General features: G+C 26.9%; 1 protein-coding gene across 1 annotated transcript in view; it reads right to left on the bottom strand.

Annotated features, from left to right (window-relative positions):
• The window catches only part of LOC114123731 (uncharacterized), a 140,339-nt gene that overhangs the window by 61,244 nt on the left and 54,421 nt on the right, over positions 1–24,674 (bottom strand). The window lies entirely within an intron of this gene.

The following is a 24,674-nucleotide window of genomic DNA, read 5'->3' as shown; positions in this document are numbered from 1 at the left end:
TATTTATAACTTCTCTATACTATAACTTATCACTACACTTAAATTTATCCAACTATAAAGTGTAATACGACTTAGATTGTAACCAAAGTGTATGCAAAGTGATATTATTGGTGTGAAGATCAAAGAGAAATTATGAATTCCATACATGCTTATTGGTCTATCGTATAATGCTTCAATGGTAAATAAGAAGCAGTAGGAGCAATAATAGAAGGGGCCTATTAGCGTGAACGATATATTTCTGGAATTATATTATATTGTAAAGCTAGTAAAATAATATTTTGTTATATCAACGCTTCATACAAAAGTCTATGCTGAGAATTTTCAATAATTTTGTTTAAACGACTTGAAATACTGATAAAAAATTAATTCTAATTTTTAGCGTGAAATTAAAGTTTATGATTTTACGACATTAATAACAATTTAAAATTATTAAATGCGAATTCTGGTCTATTTATGCTTCTATAAAATATAAAAATATAGTGTTTATTTTTTTCATTTTAAAAGACTATTTTTTAATATTTATTTGTTTTTAACATGTTAAACAAAATAGTATAGGAAAATCAAATGTGAATATTTGTTTTAAAATTCCTGATCTGATTTGTATGTTATTAATTTAGTTACAACTATGAGTTGTATTTTACGGAGACACAGAAAAACAAAATACTTTTTTCATAGTTTTATGTGTAAAAACACTAAAAACCAAGTATTAAAAATTCAAAAGATATATCATCGTTTTTTTTGTGTTTATGTGTGTGGTTTTAAAAATCGTAAAATAATCGATGATGTTAAAGTTTTTGACTTTCGAATTTATTATTTATAGTTTTATACCCAGACCAATCATCGTATTTTTTTCCTACAGCCTAAAAGTGTACCACAAAGTAAATTTCGAGATAAATAAACTATATACACCCGCTACAGTTTCAATCCAATGTGCATGCATTTTTTATTTATTTTTTGACGATTTCATGACCATAACGGTCTGATCTCTTAATAAAGATTTGATTTACAGCGGTATTTTTTAAGGTGTGCGTATATATATCCGTTGTGGAATAGTCGTAATCCGAATGTACACATAATACCAACACTCGCTCACGCACACTGTCACGTAATCTTGAAAAATGAGCTTTTGTAAAAAGGGTCGATTGTACCTATGGGCTGACACCCCGGTACATAAACGTACAACCCAGGGCGGTTGGCCATGTTCCAACGGCTTGACAACGATATCGCGTAATGTATTCAAATCGCGTAAACGAATTAATGATCTTACGATAAAAATGAGTTGTTGAAATTCCATCTAGACCGGTTCAAATGCTCGAATGCATGCGCATATGTAAAGAGTCATCATGGCGGCATAGTCGTATTATGCCGCTCACGTGTCCTACTACGGTCGTGTGTGACGGACTGCTCCTAACGTTATTTAGGCATTGTATTCTCGAATTTTCAAAGACCATAGAACAATCAAATTAGCTGGGTGGTTTTAACCAAAAGTCGAGACTTTCGTAAAAAATAAAATAAAATGAAACTACGGTTGTAATAAAAGTTTAATGCGATTCCGCTGAAATACTCATGAAAGGATTAATAATTATTGTGAAGTTTCAAAGGGTTCTAAATAATAATGACTCCATACCACCATCACGAGGGAAAAAAAAAGTTGGCCGTGAAAAATTGCTAAAAGTTGATGCTAAATGACTTTGGATGTATGCCAAATAGAATGAAATAAAATTATATGCGTATAATGTTTGTATATATATGTATATACTATAAACATTACGAATGATAATTACGAACATTAAATGACTGTGCCAAATGCATATTGTAACGGATTTTGCCACAAAAAAGTTCTTTCTTTAAATTTTGGTTTACTATTATTATTATTATTTTTAATTTGAGTATTAAAGTGAAACGATTGTACTACTTCATTCAAATATCGATTATAAAGGTTAAAATAATAAATTAAAATTTTTGATGACAAAAGGTCAGTGTAGTAAACAATATGAAATCGCATTAAAAGGTAGAAAACTTAATTAAAATCGCACCGAAATAACTTATCGATTACCTGGCCCGATATTTTATTGAAATATTATTAAAGAGGATTAATTATTTTTATAATATACTATAATATACAATATAATTATTTTGTAATATTGTCATGAATCAAAAAATATGAAAAAAAAAATATATTAATATTTAATATTATAAACAATTGTACAATGACCAATGTTTATGAACTTTTTAAATCATGATTATTTAAGTGGCTCATGGTACAGGTATTTTTTAATTTGACGAGATTACAAATCAGATTAATAATTGAATAAAACAAAACCGTATATTTATATTTTTTATGAGTATTATTTTTTTTTTATAATTAATTTAGTCAAATATTTATATGTTTACAAAATACATATTGCGTGATGTGGTGTCCAATTGTTGTTCTGTAGCCTTTCAGATAATCTGACGTTGCAAATACGAATCGTTATAAAAACTACAAAATCCCCGGAGATCGGGTATTTTTTTTTCGTGTACCTACATGCCATTGTGCGGATTCACCTACAATGGTCTTCGTGATGTAGTCTGAACTTTATCCACGTGCATTTCCTGACGTTGAATAGACGTTCTCTTTACGTCTTGGCCAAAAATTGATATAAGTAGTTAAACACAGGTATAGACGCAGAGTAATGGCAAGCGGAAAAGAGAAACACAAATGGGCTTTGAATTTATTACATTGGCAGTAGCTCAAACACGGTTCTTTTTATCTACTGTTTTAGATTTTTTTTCTATTAAAATGTAACTCGGTATGCATTTTATGGGAAAATATAAGATAGTGCAGTTAATACATTTTATATGAGATAGAAGCATTGCGTTGGTATAAGTATTAATTAATGGTAGAGAGTAAAATATAAAATATATAATTTATTTCATAATGATTAATTAACAAAAAATAAAATTTAATTAAAAAAAAAAAAAACAATAATAGTATTTAATTACGATTAATGTATATTATATTGTAAACATAAAAACTCTATATGTCCTATACCTAATTTATTATGATACTAAGACATAAATCCTAGCAAAAAACACATAGTATTATAAATCAGAAGGAGAATATTGTCATCATAATATTATTAGAAATTAAAATTATTTTATTTTCTAGATATTGGCGTAGAAAGTTATAACTTTTATAATTATATATTAGTATTATACATCGCATACAATGAAATTATCATGATTACCTACATAAGTTACAATTTATCTAATTCATTATTTTTGCATTACATTTTTGAAAAATTAGTCTTATATTTTTTTCAAATGAATATTATTGGTAATCGTTAATCGATATTTTAGTGGTTTTTATAAATGTATATAAATATATACTTTGGAAAATATGGATATATTTTTATAATTACTTCAAAAAATGTACATACACTTATAAATATATACTTCGGGAAATTATTGAGGACGGTTGTCATTGTACTTAATGTATATGGTATATTGTACGAGTATATTATATGCCTGCCAGTATATGCTGCATTATATTAGAATAGATTGGATTTCGCCTGTGCATGACATCTAATTTAGAAAACTTTCTTCGTTTCTGGACAAAGAGTTTATTATTAGTCCACTGCGTTTTGAACTAAGTTTCTAATTTGCGTTTTGGACAACAAATCTGTCTAATTTATGTGCCGAAGTAAATCCCGAGGATACGGCACTCCCGCGACTTGAAAGCTTTTCGGATATCAGCCGATTCATAGAACCCATCCTTCGACCATCAGTTTGTTTCTCAAACACTACAAATGGTATTCCATCTTATATAATCACATGATCAGCCAAAGATAATTATTTCAAAATTAATTCGCCCAGTGTTAAACTAAGGATAAACCATGGAGAAATATTTAACATAAAATTCAATACCATAAACACTCAGTGACTGCTTTTTTATTTTCGTCAATATTTTTATTTAAAATAAAAATAAATATTTTATTATATAGGTATTTCCGTTAATAACCATTTTAAATAATTTAATACTTTATACTGTAATTACAATATCAAAAATAATTTATGATTCTATATAAGAATTGGTGCTAAATGTGGATCCCAATGTTGTATTATCAATTATTCTTGAATACACTCTATTTAAAATAACAGTGTCTTAAAACTATATGTCAAAGAATAATCAAAATATAAATATAATATACATTATTATTAGATGTTTATAAATATAAATTCTAATTATTTTCAATTAATAATTTAATAACTTGAGAATTAATGACAAATTTAAATTTTTTACACTTCTAAAATATCTTTAAGATATAATATTTATTTTTTTAGGTATAGTCATTACGTATTTAAAAAATAATATATTTTATGTTGATTTTAATTATAACTTAAAATTATTTATTTGATGTAAGACCTAATTGTTTCATAACGTTTTTTTACAAAAGCCTTGTCTAAATTTTAACAGGGTAATGCAAAGACGCAAGTCTTTAAATATTAAATAAGTTTGTATATTTAAATGTCAAAATCTGACACATGATTTGAATATTCACTTGCGATGTTTATACTTATCTTATATGAATAAATCTATCATTCATTGGTGACATCCTGGGCGTTTATAGAATTTACATAAAAAGAGATAAACTAAAATTATTTTATAGTTAGGTATAATATTTCATTATTTAATAGTTATTTAGAGTTATACCTTAGACTAGTTTAAGCAATACATCTCGTTTAGACAGTTCAATTTATTTTAATGAGACCAATAGACACGAAACTCGTGTACTTATAAAACAATTGTTATAATTAATGATTTCATAAAAAAGCAACTACAAAGAAATTATAATTTTTAATTTATAGTCAGGTACTGTGTATTATATTTTATTGTATTTTTGCAGCCAGAAAATTTCAATTGATTATTATTTAATAAAATATTTTACCTTAGAATGCAAAAAAAGGATTATTTACGGTTCAATTAGTTAAATCAATGGAAATATAAATTCATATAAAAGTGCATATATATAAAAAAAAAAAGAAAAATTCATTAGGAATTATTTAATTCTTAATTTATTTCGTTTACCAATACATGAATATCAGCAATAATAAATAAATATTATCACGTTTTATTATTATTTTTATTCATTCATGGTGAATAATTGATTTGTCGTAGTTTTTATTTATAAATAATGTTTAAACTACTTTCAACATTTGAAAAAAATTAAAAAAATTAAAACACTAAAAATTAAGATTAGATAAGTTTCAAATTTTTAAAAAGCTTAGAATTCAATAAACACAGTTATGGTTATTATTTATATTTATTAATAATATTTTACTTATTATATATAGTGTAATAAAAACCTAACCTTTGATATGATTTTCATTATGCTATTAATAAAATTATGTTTGTTATTTTATATTCTGAGAATAGTATGTATTGTTTCATACATTTAAGGCATAGAAAATAGTTATTTTTGAGAGCTAGTGTATTTCAAACAACAAAAGTATAGTCGTCATCAAAGAGATTCTGTATTAATAACAGAAAATATCCAATAACTCAGAATTTATAGGTTAATAATCTAATATTAAATTCATTGATATATTAAAGAATAATAATGTTTAAATATTGAATTGAACAAATTATGTTCTACATTAAAGATCAAATTAATATTAAAATTAAAAACAAACAAACAGTGAACGGCAATATTAAAACAAAGCAATTGTTTCATGTTATAATAATATTGTATATTGCAGGCAAAAGTAATATGGAACGATAAGTAACTATCGTTGCCAATGTTTAGTTAAATATTAAAATATTAATAAGGTTACCGCCTACTAAAATGATACATTTACAGTGTTATAAAACAAGCCATTAATGATGTAATCAACTTTGGAAAATTATTATAATTTATTTATTTTTATTGAATTATAATAAAATTATAAAATAGTTGATTTAAGGCTTTCACCATGAAGTTGTTCAATTTCTGATTGATAAAAATAAAAAAATTATCTACAAAAATTAGTTCTAAAATTTTATGATTAAAAAAAAATATATTCAGTTATTTATTTAATATATTACACAAGTTACCACAATACAATTAAACATATTTCTTATCAATGCTATATATATTCATAAAATAAAAGTGAAAAGATATTATTCTTATTTGTAATAGTTTTAAATGCGATTATATAATACTATAAAAAAAAGGCAGAAATCATTTATTATTTTTTGTTTTTGTTGGATATCTATTGTATAGTCTTATAAAATCGAGTATTGTATTTTAAATTAAAAAAAAAAAAAATCATTTACGTTTATTTGTTTAATTGATTCTCTTTCTCAAATCTGTGCTTTGTCAAACTGCTTACTTATATTTCATTTAACTGAGATTATTGATTTTTGTTAGGTGGTTATTCAATTTACGGAGTTTTTCATTAGAACAGCTATTGTTTATAAAATTATAAAGAATGGAAGGCCATGCGAGAAGTTTTTACGAGGGTCAATGTAAAACTATAATACATTACGTTTCCTACACCTACTCATCATCAATGATAATCATAAGAACTTCTATTTGGTGGTCATTAAATGTTCATTTTCGATTGACTATGCACGAAAAAAAAATAAAATAAAATACAGTAGAAGGAGGTTGAAATTCTAACTTCAAGATTCACTGACCGTAAAAGTTTAATGAATTTCCTGGCTGCATAAAAACTTTTGGACGTCCAATATAGGTTGGTTGAACTAGATAGGAGTGAAAAAAAGGGTGTGAAATACCTATCGAACGTTTTCATTTAAGCGACTATAAGTTTTACAAAAAGCTATCGTTTCTGTAGTTTTTTCTTACCTTACCATAAATGTTTGCATAGAATTGTTGGTACACCGTTCGTTTTTTAGCATGAGGTATTTTCTACTTTTTTTTATCATGTCAGCCGATAAATGTTTATAAGTTTAAAAAAAAAAAAAACTTAAACAAGATAAATAATTATTTCTGTCGTTTTTTTATTGTTTTAAAATGATTTATGTTTTAATTTAAAGCTAAATAAATGAACAAATAAACCCAAAAGCCCAGTTATTCAATTGAGAGATTATAGATAATTAAAAAAATATTTTTAACCTCTTGAATATCATAGTAACTATATACAATATTATAATCATTTAACGATTTTGAATTTATTGCGGTCAATCTCAACGTTTATGTTTTTTAAAGAAAACCAAAATTTTCACACAAAACCATACAAAATATCAGATAAAAAAAAATTCGTTTGTGGTACAATGCCATGATACGTACGTACTTCTAAATTTTCTTGAAGAGTTTATAATTTTGTATTTAGATTATAATTTAAAACTATATTATTTTTGTAACTAATTATATATTATCAAAACAAGTTCAAATTAATTTTAAAAAAATAGCATAATTAATGAAGATAGTTATATTGAAAATTCACTATTAAATTGAATATAGATATCTATTTTAGTAGTGATTAGAAAAAAAAACAAATTATAAAGTACTTAAATAATTTAAACATTTTCAAACATTATTCTATAACAATTTTAAGATGTGATAACAATAATAATAGTACGATATGTATTGTATTTCTTTTTGTTTAAGTATTTTACACATCTAGATAAAAATACAGGAATAAGAAAATTGAACATAAATAAAAATATTAATAAAACAGTGTACTGTTCTAATGAGTAAAACATGACAGTCTCTAATAATCGTTTAGGCGTTTTTAATGTATAGATATATTAATCTTTATAGAACAGCTGAGGGAGGTTGTATAACGACTTGTTTGCGTTAAAAATTGTGTGTTTCTAGTAATTTTTAATTTGAATCTTGACTGAGCGTTTTTTTTATTACTTTTATCGTACTATTTTTTTTTTTTTTTTTTTATGAACACTTTTGTATTCATGAGCAATAGCTTATTAAAATTGTATTATTACCATTTATAAATTCATATTCTCCATTGTTTTAAAATAATATGTTTTTAAATAAAACAAGTTAGAAACAATTTCTTCCCTCTGGTCTAAGAAAAGTTCAAGTATCAATAATACTGTTCTCCGGAGTATTTGTAAAATATAAATCTGAATTAAAAGTTTTAGTTTTTGTTACAGATGGTTTGACATATAATTTATAAATTATCAGTTAAAAATTAAACATTTGAAAGTCAACTATTTTTAGTGAATAATTCACAATAAGCAATAATAAAACTGTGTAAAACACATATCTTAATTTTATTATTTAATGTTAAACATATTTGATTTTATAATATTAAAAATAGTACCTATACATTTTAACATGGCTAAAATGTATTTTATTTATAGTTGACCTTATTTTTAGTGTTTTTATAGAAAATAATGCGCCACATAAATTTTAATTTAAAATACATTGACTTATATTTGTATTTATTTAATGAAAACGGTTTTTTTTTTTAAATTTAATAAAATAATTAATTTCATTACGTACTATGTTTACTTATTATAAGACTTATATCTTTTAATATAATTGTTGTGTAATATATTTTAATGTATCACAAATTTCCCACGGAATTGATCTAAAATCATTATTCTGAACCGTTAGTCACATAAATTGTAGTCGATTTCCGTTTAAACGAAAACGATTTCCCGAGGTGTAATAATTTTGGCAGAGAAAACGACGTCAAGAACGCGGGCGACAACAGAGGGATGGAATCGGGGTTGGGCAGTTACGACCCAATGTTAATCGTCGATCCTTTTTTTCCTGTCCCGTTCCTCTTAACCCTCGCTAATTTTAAGGGAATACGACAGCAGTACGAAGACCTGGTTAACGGCATTCGTTTTGAAATATTACCCGTACACCATACCGGACCTGACATCCTCTATTCCGCTTTCTGTCAAGGACACATATACACTCCCACGTGAGCGTCGTATCTAAAAGTTATCAGTTTCTAGTGGATTGATTAAATACGGCGCAGTAACTGCCTCAGGCTATAAACGTGCAATACTTACATTATATATTATATATATATATATACAGTATACATATACACATGGTATTTTGTCGGTGATAGACGTGCGTGCTTACGTGCGTGCGCGCATGCATATGTCGGCAAAAACAAAATCGTGCGACCGGACGATTGATATTTTCAATATTTTAACTTAAGGCCGTCACCGCCGTCTATGTTCTCGACCGCCGTCAACGGATATGGTGGTGTGACGACGACGACGACGACGACTACGACGTCATCGGTAGTAGTGGTGGGGTAGGTGGCGGCGGTGGTGAGAGAGTGGAAAACTTCGCTGACGGGTATAAATGCGCCATCGCCGCCACCGAAGTCGGAGCCGAAAGCGAATAAGATTGATGATTAGCTGCTTACGTCGCCGCTGAGCGGAAGGAAGCAGCCTTGATACTCTCCCGGTGGTAGCGGCGTGGCTTGCAGCAGCTACTCTGATGGATTGATGAGCGTTCTCTCTTTCCGATGGACCTATTTTGATTCCATCAGAATTATAATCGGATATCCTCTCCCGCTCGCCTACGCATAGCACTATGGTCAATGATCACTCCGTCACCAGTGACGTGGTTGACGCCACCACCAACTACAGTCATCAAGAAAAGTCACCTTAATTATTTATCGTCGGCAATCGACTGCAACCTAGCCTGACCGTCGCCTGTGTCTTGCACGAAACTTTGTTGAAACTACCACTTCGCAATCGAAATAGACTTTTAGTGTTAGAAATAATTTAATAATACCGTCGATACTGCTGGTAAAACGTTATTTCCAACGTTATTTTCAAACAAAAACAGTATAAACGTATTAAACTTGAAGGACATTAGAACTGCACACCTAAACAAAATATATTCCTTAGTGATTGTAAATGACTAAGTCATGTGATCTTGGAGGTAATATTGGTCGCACCTGTTGCTGTTGACATGCTATGACAAAAGTGGTGAATGTAGTAAAGTATAGGAACATCAATAACGGAGAGGTGAATTTTATCGTTTTGATGATGAATGTAGTTACAGTATTATAAAGACTAGGTTTTTTTTTCTTTTAAGTAAGGTAACATTGGATGTTGAAAAAAATATCCAAATAAACGGTCTTGAATGGTCCGAATTTGATAACATTTATCTAAACTTAGTTTCATTAACACATCAAAATCCACCCGTTTTATAAATCTTAGTAGGTCAAACACAATATAACTGTTAATATAATACATGGAAATGAGTGAAAATGATTTGTCGAAATTCCAATCACTAATTTCATGCATGCAGATTAAATTATTTTTATTCTGTTGATAATACTTTTTTTAGAATATATAATCATATTATTTAATTGAGTAATTTAATAATATATTTTGATAAATGTGATAAAAAAAATAAACATTAATTTTACCTTGTAATATAATATAATATAAAATAATATATTAACTGAAACGTCAAAAATTGAAAATAAATAAACTTTAAAATGTTGTGTATATATATTTTTAGTTTTAGATCCTAAACGGAAGAACGAATTCATTAGTTTTACAATAATGTGTATTTTCCTTGTATTATTCGTGTATTACATAAACATTAGAAGCAATACTTAAAATAATAAAAAAACAAGAATACGGAGTAAAAAGAATATTTTCGCAACACCAGTTTTCGGGAATATCGATTTTATTTTTAGTTGTGATTTAAAAATAAATAACCGTACACAGTAGATACTTGAAATGTTCACCAAATATTTAAATTGCCTTTTTCTAGACGTCATATAAATTTAAAAATATCAACCCAACTTGTTCCCATTCTTTTTTTTTTCCATTTATGTGTTAATAAAATTTGTTTTCTTTTTTAGAAAAAAAAATTAAAACGTAATACAAATATATATATATATAACTTTTTCTTATTAGAAATAAAAACTAAGTATAAAATAAAGTAAAATTAAATTTATATTAGCTTTTGAAGTTCTAATTATAAACAATTAAACATGCAATATCGATTTCCTTTTAAACAATTAAGTTAATTGGGTCGTTATTAAAAATTTTAGTATATTAAGTGCACCTAACCTAATCTTATACAATACCTAACTTTGAAATAATCCAAAATAAATGACAAAATGATTAACATAACATATATTAAAAATTAAAAATTAATTAATTTAATTGATATTTCCTATTTATAAATATTTTAAATTGTTATGTTTTTATATAAAAAAAAAAGTATTTTTATAATTCTATAAAAATTATTACTTAGCAATATTAATCTATGTTTTGTATAATTACAATACAATAATTAATGTGTTAATATAATTATTGTTAGGAGTAAACAATACAGTTATTGAAAAAAAACAGTTTAAGACACCGTTATATTACAGTATTTTATACCGTATATTCTTAGACAATATTCTGATTTATCGTTTCTACTTAGAATAATTTTTTATAAGTAAATAGTTAATTACTTAATGCAAATTTGTTATCAATTATAGTGATTTATTCAATAACGATGTATCTAGTTATAATTGAATCTTATAATACAGCACACTTCGTGACAACTACATAATTGAATTTTCTATTGATCTATTGATAAGACGTTTTTAGAGAGTAAGTTATTATTTTTCCATAAAAATGAGAAAAACTATAGACAAATTAAATACGAGCATATTAGTAGCATATTATTAGATAAACCCGTTTTTCCTAAACTATTCTTTGCTTGGTGTCATGAAATTACTTCATTCTTAAAACAGTAATACATTTTTAAGGTTTGAGTATAAAAATGTCAATTAGATGGTAAAAAAGTTGAAAAAAATTATTATTTTAATATAGTTAAAATAATGTTTTATACTTACGCATTATTATTTTTAAAATGATTAATTATAAAATCATAAATATATTATACATTTTTACGATAAGTCATATTTTAATGAGCTTTTAAAAGTTAGATCGTTTATGTGTCATATGACTAGCCTATATACAAAGACAACATAATATTTTCATAATGGAATTCTTGTCTTAGAATTTGTAAATGGTCTACTTACATATAATAATATGTATAGAGTAAGGCTTGTAGTATATTTCCAAAATTAAATTAACGTGAAATATAAGTAGTTTATAAGATTAAAAATATATAATTCATACTTCATTTTAAAAGTTTTTATTTTTTAATAACACCGCTAAAGCAAGTAAACTAAAAATGTATAATTTCACATTTTCATATTAAGTCTAACATTTACTCTTGTTTGTGTGTACGTATATTTGGTGGGGAGTTCCATTAGATAATTTATGTATACTGAGTTTTAATACGAAACAAAATTGTAGGATCTCGTATTTCTTTGCTGAATTAATAGTCACTAAAAATTAAGTTTATATCTTAATATGTACATAGATTAAAATAAACAATAAGTTTTTGTTTTATTATTTTATTTTTTCATAAACTTAATGATTGTTGTAAAATCAATAATTTATAAAAATTCAAATGATATAATGAGATATAATATGTATTGTACTTTATGGTATTTTTTATTCAAAATAATGATATTCCATTTTCTATCACAATTTAACACAAATACTGAAAAAAATAATAACCGAACAAAAGTTTGTGCCCAAAAATATGTTTTGAAGTAATGAAGGTAAAAACCTAATACAATTATTATAGTATAATTTTCTAATTTATTATTCTGTTTAATAATAAAAACAAAATAAATAACAAAATGCATTGTTTTATTTGGGTTATAATAGGGGGTCAAAATATTAGTCCTTTTTTATTTTTATTTTTTAAATCTGGGTGACTTATACTTTAAATCCCATAACATATTATATCACAAACTGTGTTCCGTCGTTCCATGTAATAATATAATATTATGGTACTCAAATAATTTCATGAGATACAGTAATTCCGTTATATATATATAACTAATCATATACGCTACAACATTATCATCATTTTTTGGATTTATGGTTAACAGTATAGAACTTTTTTTGATAATGTTTTTATATTTACTTATAATAAATGCAAAATGAATTAGTTAAGCTCAAATGATTGTGGTTATCCTCATGGAAAATTAAAATATCAATGCGTTGACGTTCACCAAAATTTAAACCATCAATATTATTTCATGGATAAGACGGGCTTTGTATTTTCATCCGATTAACATTACCACCTCGACAAAGCTAATGATTAATTAATCGCGATTTTATATATTTTAATTCACATACAAAAATATACGAACCAATCGCAATAATGCATTATTTTTATTTTAAATCTAAACTCATACCTTGTAGTATATAATATTGTAATTTTTTTTTGTATTACAAAGTGCAATTTGAAAACTAATTATTTACTTTTTAATTGTTGGCACAGTAAACGAGTGTAATTATAAATATTATGTATTTTAATCCAGTGAAATAGAGGTAACTTTAAATAACATATAACACGTGTTATTCGGTTTTTGTATATTTAAATACCATAAAATACTAGGTTCATGTTTTTATAAAAAATCGTTTTGAAACAAAACACAGATGATGCTTTGTGAACGTTAAAACCAATAAAAATGTCAACATAACGTGAGAAATGTGAACGACAATTATGATATTCAGTTGAGTGGGACCGGCCAAAATGTTTCCCTGGGAAATGTTACCAACTTAATTCGTGAGTCTCTGAAAGGAGGGTGGCAGAACGAGAGTGGTTATCGTGTATACGTTCATTTTTCCGCGTCTCATTGCATTCTCGCCGCGACTATAGCCTTTAAAACCACCCAATTTAATAACAACAAGACAGATGAACAAAACGTATAGCGTAATAAAGCGCAAAATTCTTGAGTACATTCTGTCGTCAAACTCAATCAACCGACCATAAATCCCACAACGCCATTTCATCTTGTTTTTATTGTGGTTGGCAAAAATATTATATCCTTAAGACCGGTGTTAGAAGAGAAAGGAAAAACTTATTAAAATAACTAAAAGAATAAGTAGATATAAAAAAAAAAAAAACAACAACAATATTTTGTAACAACGGTTAAACTGAATATTATTTAGATCAGACGTTATTAAGCACAAGATGACTCAAAGGCCATAATAGATCCTTTTTGTATAATTTTTCGTACATAAAATGATAAGAATGACAAATTTTTAATGAATTGGGAGGAAATGACTGATAGCACATAAATCGATTTGAGTAAAATCTATAATTATTTTTTATAATAAATTATATTCAATGGCAATTTCGATATCCGACAAGGGACAGTACCATTGTCATTGTGAGCTGGAAAAATATTTAAAGACGGACGACAAAACCAAAAGACGTCTTTTTGTTATAATTAAAACTAATTGTTTGCTTTTTCACTTTTCAGATACCGCAGTTATATTTTACTTAGTAACTTTATAATGATTTTTTTTTTTATATTATTGTTATTATTTTTATTTCACTATAACACAGCTGATGACGTAGTCGTGCGCCATTATTGTTACTCTCGTAATAAATCGATATATCCCTCACAATATAACATTGAACGATTTTCTATATTTTACAAGGTTCAGCGTTTCACCGCTCTACGTCTAAGGGTTCAACGGTATTCGTTTCATGGAATCGCACACGACAAACAACTGTGGTCGTCGGTCGTACCGATTTATTATTATTGACGAGTCTCCGTTTCGCGTTTCTGACCTTATATAATGCACACGTCATTAGACACGGAAAGTTAGAATATTTCGAATCCTCCCCCGACCCAGCGCCCTACTCGTCCGGTCACAAAAGCAGCTCTCGCTCCTCTGCCCATCCCATCGTGACGTCGGCGGACGGACTTCACGCGTCGCGTTTCAGCGACACGCATGGTAGCCCATTCGACTTGGTCGACCGCCAAATTTCGTCGTGTACATAACAATAATACGGTCCCTCGAACCTGCGTCGTCGTCGCGTCGCACGCCAAGCCAATATAATAATACTGTACGCGTATTTATCGTGTGCGTGTTTATGTAGTGGTTCGGTTTTTTCTTTTTCATATAAATATCCCGATGCGTACCAATAGCAGTGCATGCGTAAACGATAAATACTCTTGTCGATCGTTGGACCGTGTAAATTGGACGGGGTACGGTTTTTTTTCTCGTCAAATCCTACGCTTGCACACGTGTAACAATGAAATAAAACCCGTGTATAAATACTCGACGAGACACGGTCGGTGTATAACATAATATGATATTATTTAGTCGATACGGCCGTCTAAGGAGGGCTCGGTATACGATATAATATCATATAAGTCGGCCAGGTTTTCATAGACCGTGAAAACGACTATAATGGCAAATAAACGACTTTGGACGCCACTGCGTATACTCTGCGCGGTCGTTATGCGTTCCTCGTGCACTCTTCTACCTCCGCGGATAAATTCATCTTTTGCAGTAAGAGAAGGTTTCGTTAAACCGCAACCCGAACCGCGGTTACCATCACGCGCGTGTTTACGCATTTAGATCTCGTCCGTCGTAACGCAACACGATATCAATGCGCATACCTATATGCCCAATGATATTGGTATAAACCGATTTTTGTTATTATAGTAACTCCCCAAGGCAGCTTTCAAAACGTTTTAATTGTTGTAAGTTTTTCGATTTCAAATGCGTTTGAACAATAGCCGTATTTCCTACTGATGTAAATATGACTTCTTTATTCTGTTCGAGACTCAAAAAGTGTCCGACTGTCTTAATGGAATAAATTATTTTTCTTTTGCACTTTTTACTGATTTGCATGGTTGATTGAAATTGTTTACTGTTCTTTTGGTTGAAAACTGTAATGACACTATATACAACACTATAAAATATATTTGCGTCTACATTGATGCAAATGAACGTATCAAAGCAAAAGCGAGCGCATAAACGCTCTAATTAAAAAAGTTTAAATCTATGCGTATTATAAATTGTTTTAAACACGCTAAAGAATGTATATAATGAACATAATATAATAATTATCATCTCATTTAATTGGAAATATTTTTTAAAAAATTTAGATTATGTATGTTAGTAGACGTACTCTTGCTTTCCTCAATTGAAGAATAAATGACTGAATTTCAATTCTATTCAAATGTTTAAAAGGAATATTTACATTTTTGAATTATATTCTAAAACTTTTGAGCTTTAAAGTTTTTAATTAAAGTAAGAATAAATATTTTATTTTTAATTGATCAAAGGGAAATAAATAAAATATAACTAACAACTATGGCGTTTGTGAAAGAAAATTGTGCTTCACTTATGTCTAATTATTACTAATTATTTCAGTATTCTAGATTATTTCAAATATTTAAATTTTAAATTAACAAATATTAACTGTTTTTTTTTTTTGGAACAAAACTAAATTACAAGATTTGAGAAGGATTATTGATCCTGTTTTTTATTACTTGATGAATATTATTATTTTTTCAATATTCTACTTTTAAAAAATTAAAAATTAAATAACAATATATTACGTTATTCAAATTTTAAACATCATCTATTTTGGTTAACAATAAAAATATATAAAACCAATATAGCTAGGAAATAATATAAATACATATAAGTGAATTTATTATAAACCAATTCATACGTAAGTTTAATTGAAAATAATTATCGCTGTTTAAAAATAAATTACTAACCTAATTATAATATGTATACAAACATAATACAAAGCAATATTCCTCGTTGTAGTATGAAGCCGTTCAAAATGTGTTTATATTTATAATATATTATAAAAATAGTATCTATTGATCAAAACTTTATAATCTAGGAAGTAAGATATTTTTGATACAAACTTAACTTTATCAAATTTAACTGCAATTAGTTTTAAACAATATTATGTAAGTTATGTTTTCATATAAAATTGTCAATATTCTAATACATAAGATTAAGCCAAATATATGTTTATACCTATAATTATAATTATTCACTATTATTTTATGTGTATGTATAAATAATTAAACATTTTATTTAAAAACAAAAATATTATACACCTAATTAAATAGCATATTTTTTTGTATTTAACTAAAAACAACATAATAAGCTTACGTTTATTATAAATTATCATAATATAGTTACCCACTTAAAAGTAATAAAAAATTAAATTTTATGATTCTTTTGTAACTAAAAATATATAAAAAGGTACTTGTAATGTAAACAAGTACCTATAAGTATTTTTTATAATATATGAATATTATCAACTTGAAAATTATATAATTGTAATATTTTATTTTCAGTTATATTGTAAATATTGGTATTAACAAATAAATAAAATTAATAAGCTATTTTTTCAAATAAATATAACTCGAATGTTTATTAAACATAGTATTTGTACACCCTACACATATGTAACATATATAACTATATTATTAAACACGGAAGTGACATTCTTATATTTTACATAAATTATTTTTTTGAGGTCATGGTTATCGTATTGTGTTTAACAGTCTTAAGAAAAAGCAACAAAATTAGTTATTTAGTAACTGCGTTCTGTTTTTATTAGTAACTACATTCAGAATTGTTTCCACGAGACGTCGTTGTGATCGTTGAATTGAAAACCTATATACTAAAGACGTCAGGCTAGGGTGAGATTTGAGTCGCTCGACGACGACTCGAAAGTGTGTTAGTCATAAACCTTGAGATCACGTAAGGTAAAGATAATTTATACACGAGCAACGTTTCTATCAAAAAGGTAGTTTATGCTTAGTTTAGATTAGGTTAGGTGAGATGATATAATAAAAACAAATTGGTCATCGCTTGGGGTGTATTTTATTGAATATTCCACCATAGAAAGATAATATTATAGGTGGCAATTGTACTATAACTGAATACCACCGTGTATAATGTACACATTCATTCAGAAAATAAAATAAAACAAGGTATATATAGTATATATAGGTACATCAAAAACTATATCATTGCAACGTCATCAAATATATAATAAACACAGAACATATAAAAATGTACGAATCTAACCAACCCTCTATAACACGTGGGTAAGTTTGATATGCGAGTTTCAATGTTTGTTTTTTTTTTTATATCCACCAATCTACACATTTTAGAATTACGCTCGAGTGCATTTATGCGAATGTATTTCAAGTAGAATCAATTACGAGTATATAGCATTTATATAATATCTAATTTTATAATACTATGGACTTGACGCAGATCTTAATATTATCGAGCGTAAATAGTCGTACGCAATAATAGCAAAGAACGATCATTTTTCCAATTACAAACACTTCAACATTGATGCTCCTTAAAAATTTGAATTAAATGATAGTTTTCCTAGACGTAGTTAAATAGTATTTGTGTGATCGCGAATAAAATCGTTTGTTTGTCTTTATATATGAAGCAGATATTTGCTTTGGAAATTTACAGAAAATAAAATAAAAATATATTTTATTTTTTAACTCAGTTTAAAATAAATACGAATAGTGTCAAGAATATAAATATCTGAACATCAATTTATTTATGTATATAAATAAATAAATAGAATTGTTTAATAATAATAATAATAGATGTAATAGTCAAATTTTTGTATGAATAATACGAATGTTTTTATTTTAATGATAAAGTATTTAACTGCAAATAACGATATTTTAGCTTTCAGATGAATGTTGGAGTAAACAATACTCATACAATACGTGTAAGATAGTAAACACGATAGTGTATTTAATATATTCTCAAACTATTTAGGCGTGATAAAATGTTTGAAATTGAAAACTTTTTTTGCTTTTACTACTATATTTAAAACTTAAAACTTTATTCTAAAATAATTATAATAAAAAATTAATAACTTATAGTAAATAAAAATGAATGTGTTACAGGCAGGGAGGATAGAGAAAATTTATTGAAAGCTAATAAAATTTACTGTGTGCGATTTCTGTAAATTGTTCAATGAATATATTTTTATTAAATAACAAAAAATAACACTTTTCAATAAACGTTGGATTTTGAGCGTGTGTTTTCTTTCCTTTTGACTATATTCTCGCATCTATCGAGATTCCGACGTCAAGAAATTTTCTCATTTTATGAATCGACTGACCTTTTTTCGTTGTTGAAAATGTTTCACACTCTCGACGTGCACTATAATAGTGATACTAGGCCCATAGGAGACGTTTTACTCTAGGATTATATTTGTTCTTGGACGGGGTATTTCGACAGGGGTACATTCGTTACGGGCCATTGGTCGCACGTCCATAAAAGTGGAATGTACCCGTCCAACCTGGTAAAAATACTGGCAATTCAAAAGAGAAAAAAGTTTTGAGAATAACGACTGTTAAATTCATTGATAATAAAATAAAATATCACCTATGTAATCCACATAAGAAGCTAGTTTCTGTTAAAAAATATAATATAATATTAAAAGTTAATTAATATTATGTTTATTTATATATTTAATAACACAATATGTTTATGTAATTTAATATTTTTTTCAAACTAAAAGTAATAATGGAGCTCTCGTAAATTATGTCTGGAACTTATTATGAAGATATTACGGTAAAATAAAAAGTATTTAAAATTTGTTTTAATTGGTCGATTATTTAATAGCTAACATATTTAACGATATAACGAAAAAAATGTATCTAACTATTTTAAGAATTATATTAATATTATGTCCAGTGAAAATGAAAATATCCCAAAACTATTCAAACCATTTTATTCTTTATAATAGTTCATTGTAGTAATTTAATATATTAAATAATATAATGTGATAATATTTTTAACTAATTATTATAAATATATAATTATAATAAAATAAATAACTTATATAACAAAATATTTTTTATAATTTGATATTTAAGAAAAAATCATTGAGCTATTTTATAATGTATTATAATGGATTAATAAATAAATCAAACGTTTAGAATATTTTATTTAGAATATTGTAACCAGTTTTGAATAAATTTGATAATATTTTAGTTACGTTGGATACTGAATACATGATCACCTACACAGTTGTGTAGCGAAATTGCATATGTTGAGTGCCGTCATACTTTCCAATATTCAATTTTTTCATAAGACAAGTTTAATATTATAGTAAACACTAAACAGTTTCATATTTTTGTTTAGATGATTTCTTGAAACTCAGGTAAGTATAAGTGTATGTATATATATTTTTTCCTACATGACTTTGTGTAATATATATATTTACTATACAGTCTACATGTATTTATTGAACCACATACATATTTAAATATATAAAAGGGTACCAGTAAATGTCAATGAGTTCAAACTGCAAATTTTATCTACTGATAATTAAGATTTTAATACGCAATTCACACTAAATATTACATAGTACTTCATAAAATACTTTATACTATGTAAACACGTATTAATGGTATTAAAAAAATACAATTATGTGTATTTATTAAACATAAAATTATTACTCCGTTGAGTGAAAAAATTACTTATGGGCATAATTAATAATTAAATTAATCATTTTAACGTTTAAAATTCGTATAACACATGATCGAATACTCATAATGACTTCAATTTTCAGTAATTTAATTCTTTTTAATTAAAATGACTTTATGCTTTGGAGGAAATTTCCAAATAACTCAACATTTTAGACGATTTTAGTTAGCGAATTCAGGCACGTTTTTATAACGATGTAAATAATCCCCATTTTCAATGACAAACGTTTTATTGGATTTTTATGATCTAAATAGAATTTAACGTTCTTCTGAATATAAAATAAAGTCATTGCCAATTTTCAACCTCGTTAAATTCGAAATAACACTGTAAATTATATGACAATATATATCTATATAGGCGCTTCGAAATCGTATTTATTCGAATACGACAGTGCATATATTATTATCATGTTATATTCGTACGTCAACCGGGATGTTAATAATTTCGCGGACAGACATGATACCATTAAACGCGTGTTGTGTACAATAATACGCAGTTAATATTAAACATACAGTGCATATAACCATAGGTGTGTACGGCGCGTTGATAATATTATGTAAATATTAAGATATTATTATGTTAACAAACGGATTTTAAAAGTTCAACGCCATACATATTCATATCGTGCGGGTGCGCGAATACGGGATAGGTATACATTATAATAATAATATTGCACAGTATAAATACACAGTTAAACACGTTTGACCATGTGCACCGGCTTGTCGCGGTGCGGTCGTGTGCGGACCGGAAACTTTTTCTTCGACGCAAGTCGGTATTGTCGCCGGGTGAACTGTAATCTCTATGCTAAATTCCACGGTTCCAGCAGCTAACGATGGCAGTGTCGCGTGTGCTCAAAGGGGTTACGATCGAAGGTTTAACCGGGGCGGCGGTGTTCGACTACAACATTATACACTCTATATAGGTGCCTATAATACGACGCGAATGAGAGCATAAATGAAAAACACAAAACGCAAAAACACTTTTGCAACTGCAGTTTATACAGTAACGCCGTCCTTGATTCCTGTCTATGTTCTATTTGGTGACTTAAAACAATCCTCTGAAGTTTTCAAGGACAGTTTTATAAAGATTTTTCTTCTATTACACATTCACGGGTCTTAAATATATATATATGGAGATTTAAAGTTTGCCAAATCCGTAACAAAAGATATGTCTTTTAAAAGAAAAACGCTTGAATATTATTATTATTATATTACCCACCAAACTTTATTGTATGTAGAATTTTAGTTAGTAAATGTCAAAACACCACAGTCTCATCTAAATGTTTCACAGCCTATTCAAATATAATATGAAACACGGATAAATTTCTTGAAATTGAAGTTAATGATATAGAACAATTATATTTGATATCATACTTATAGTTAATAATTTATTATTATCAGCATTACACGTTATATTATAAAATACAAATTGTATACTTTTTATAATTTTGTGTAATTAAGTGTAGATTAGTGTACTATTAGCTACTTTATTTTTATGAAGTTTTAACACTTAAAAAGGATAAACTATATTATTTTGATAATCGGGTTTATCAAAATGTTCATACAAATTACATAAAACAAAATAAATATGTATAAATATAAGTTACAATTTAAAAAGAAAGATCAAAGGTAATATCAAAACGTTTTTTGTATCAAAAAATAAAAAAAAAATTTACATTTTTTTGTGAAAAGCAATAAAAATTAGTTATCTTAAAATAATAAGTATCTTACGTTAAAAATCTATATTATTTGTATTATATAGTTTATAATATTTTGTAATTTATATTATACCAAATTTAAATTTAAATACCAAAAACATATACCTTCCAAAATAAAAGTTGTTAATTATAACTTGTACTTAATTTGGAATAATTTTATCAGCAAAATCCTTTGTCGTGAATATAGCTCTTACCTGAAAAAAAAGATGAAAACTAATTAATACTATTTACATATTCTGATATTTTTTTTAGATATTGTTATTTGTTTATTGTTACTGCTTATTGAAAACACGTGTTAAATTTTATTTATGTAAAAACTAATAGCCTAAAATAATACGCTTGTTAAAAATCAGAAAAATGAAACCTTTTAGGCAAATTATTATTTTTATTTATTTCATTAGTGTCAAATTATAAATATCGTCATACGGTGAATTTAATTTTTTTCCTAGTCTTAATATGTATTGTATTGCGTAGTCTACTACTTTTTATACTTCATACGTTCTTATAAAAATAAGAAATAAACATACTTTATTCTCCATACAAATACATAATGTAATAATAACATACACATGGTATCATAGAGCGTGAGTTTTAACTTAATGGGTAAGTTGCCTGTGTTATTGTATTAATAATCATGGAAAAAGCACATGCACAATATTGTTCATTTCATTTGTAACGTAGCCATTAAGATGTTAATTAAATTCATTAACTACACAAAACTAAGACAATAACTTATTTCATCTGAACATTAAACATTTTCTAAGAACAATCTTTTAGTTTTTAATTCACTAAAGCACCCGTCAACGAGGTTAAATTACGTATATGGTTGCACTACAAGCATCTAACAGTGGAATAATAATATAGGTAAGTAACAGCGTATCGAACGAACAACTACGGGGACGATGTAATTCACCGAAAAAAAAATGTAATATCTGTGGAATATCGACATTAAGGGGATGATGGAACATAATATTGCAGCTGTATTGGATCAGAAGTATCCAATTTTCAACTATCACATTGTTATGTTACTAGTATGTGGAAACGATCCTATCATACATAATAAGTAATAACTGTGCATAAAATGTTGTATATAATCTACGTAAAAGGAACACTTATATGTAATCATTTATTTAGATGTTTATATTTGCAATTCTTGAAAAGGTAGTCAATGGAGTAACGAACATGTTTCGTGCTATTAAATTAATGTAAATACTTTTTGGATTCAACGAATGATGATAATTTAAGTGAACATAAAAGGAAGATTCTATGCAATACAATGATTAGGAACAAATATTAAGAAAAAAAAACACAAAACGATAATTGATAAATTCGTTAGGATTTCTATAAAAATAAATGAAATAAACAAACAATAAGCGCCTTCTTCAAAAGTATTTTTTTTTCTATTAAGTAACGTTATAAAAATGCATTTTTTTTTTTTTACTTTCTTTCAATTTATTTTTGTAATTTTGATATATTAAATTACGTTTGGGTTTATCTTTGCATAGTCACGTACAAGTAAAAATAAAATGAAGGGAATACGATATATAATTATAGTGTATATTCTTGTGACGGGTAATTGTATAAAAATATTTCACATTGTTAATTATAATGGAGCGACAGTAGAAGTTAATTTTTCTTTTTTAATTTCATTGATGTTTGACCACAACGGTAGTCCATAAATACTTTATAGCTACTTAAATGCCTAAAAGCAGGAAAATTATTTTTTTTCTGGAAAGGGGGGGGGGGTTAAAAATAAAAGTACAGAACATTTAGTTATATTGTCCCATAGAATGGCCCATGAGTACATGCGTGTACAGTGGATTAATGCGATTAATGAAAGTTAACCGACGTGAACAAAAATCTTAGACTGGTTTAAATTGTGTTGTTAAAGAATCAGTAAACAATAAACGTCAAAAAAAGTTAAGACGTTTCGGTCAATGTTTCCACGTTATTTTTATTCCTTTTGTTAACTCACGCGTCCATTGTAGTTTTCCTTTTAACTTTCATCTCTACCGTACGCCCAACTCCCAACGCAACCCAGATCATAATCCCATCCTATGTAAAAACTTGTTAAGAAGAATTGTGCAAACCCGTCTCAGAATCAAATGCATATCCTATATAATGTTTATATTTATTTATATCTACCGAGCTTCCGTCATCGCTGTAACACTTGGCAAGAAAATACTGTATACGATGGCGTAGATTACGTTTTAATATTATCACATCCATCTAGCGTGTTTTTTCTCGGCCTCAGTATTTTTATTTCTCGTTTTTTTTTTCTTATTCGTATTTCTTCTATTTTACCTCTACGCGCTGTTTTTAGCAGGGTTTGCGTTCGCATATTGCGTAAAACCTTACCTATACATTCCTCACCGTTATGGACATCGTAATAACGAGGATACACGGAGAAAAGCGATTTTTTTCTCACCTACCCGACGGAAGCCACATGAAATTAGATTTTAATTTTAGTCACTTTCTATCATTCAACGTCTTGCTAAACTTTTTCCAGGGAGATATTATTTTACACAACTATTTAGCAATCGTTGTTCTCCCTTTTTTTAACAGAACTTATTCTACAATACGCTTCGCGACCCTCTGTTATTTTGCATACAACGTTGT

This window comes from Aphis gossypii, chromosome 2 (assembly GCF_020184175.1).
Source record: "Aphis gossypii isolate Hap1 chromosome 2, ASM2018417v2, whole genome shotgun sequence".
Taxonomy (NCBI): domain Eukaryota; kingdom Metazoa; phylum Arthropoda; class Insecta; order Hemiptera; family Aphididae; genus Aphis; species Aphis gossypii.
Note: the sequence above shows the minus strand (reverse complement) of the source record. Positions and strands in the feature narration are given on the sequence as shown.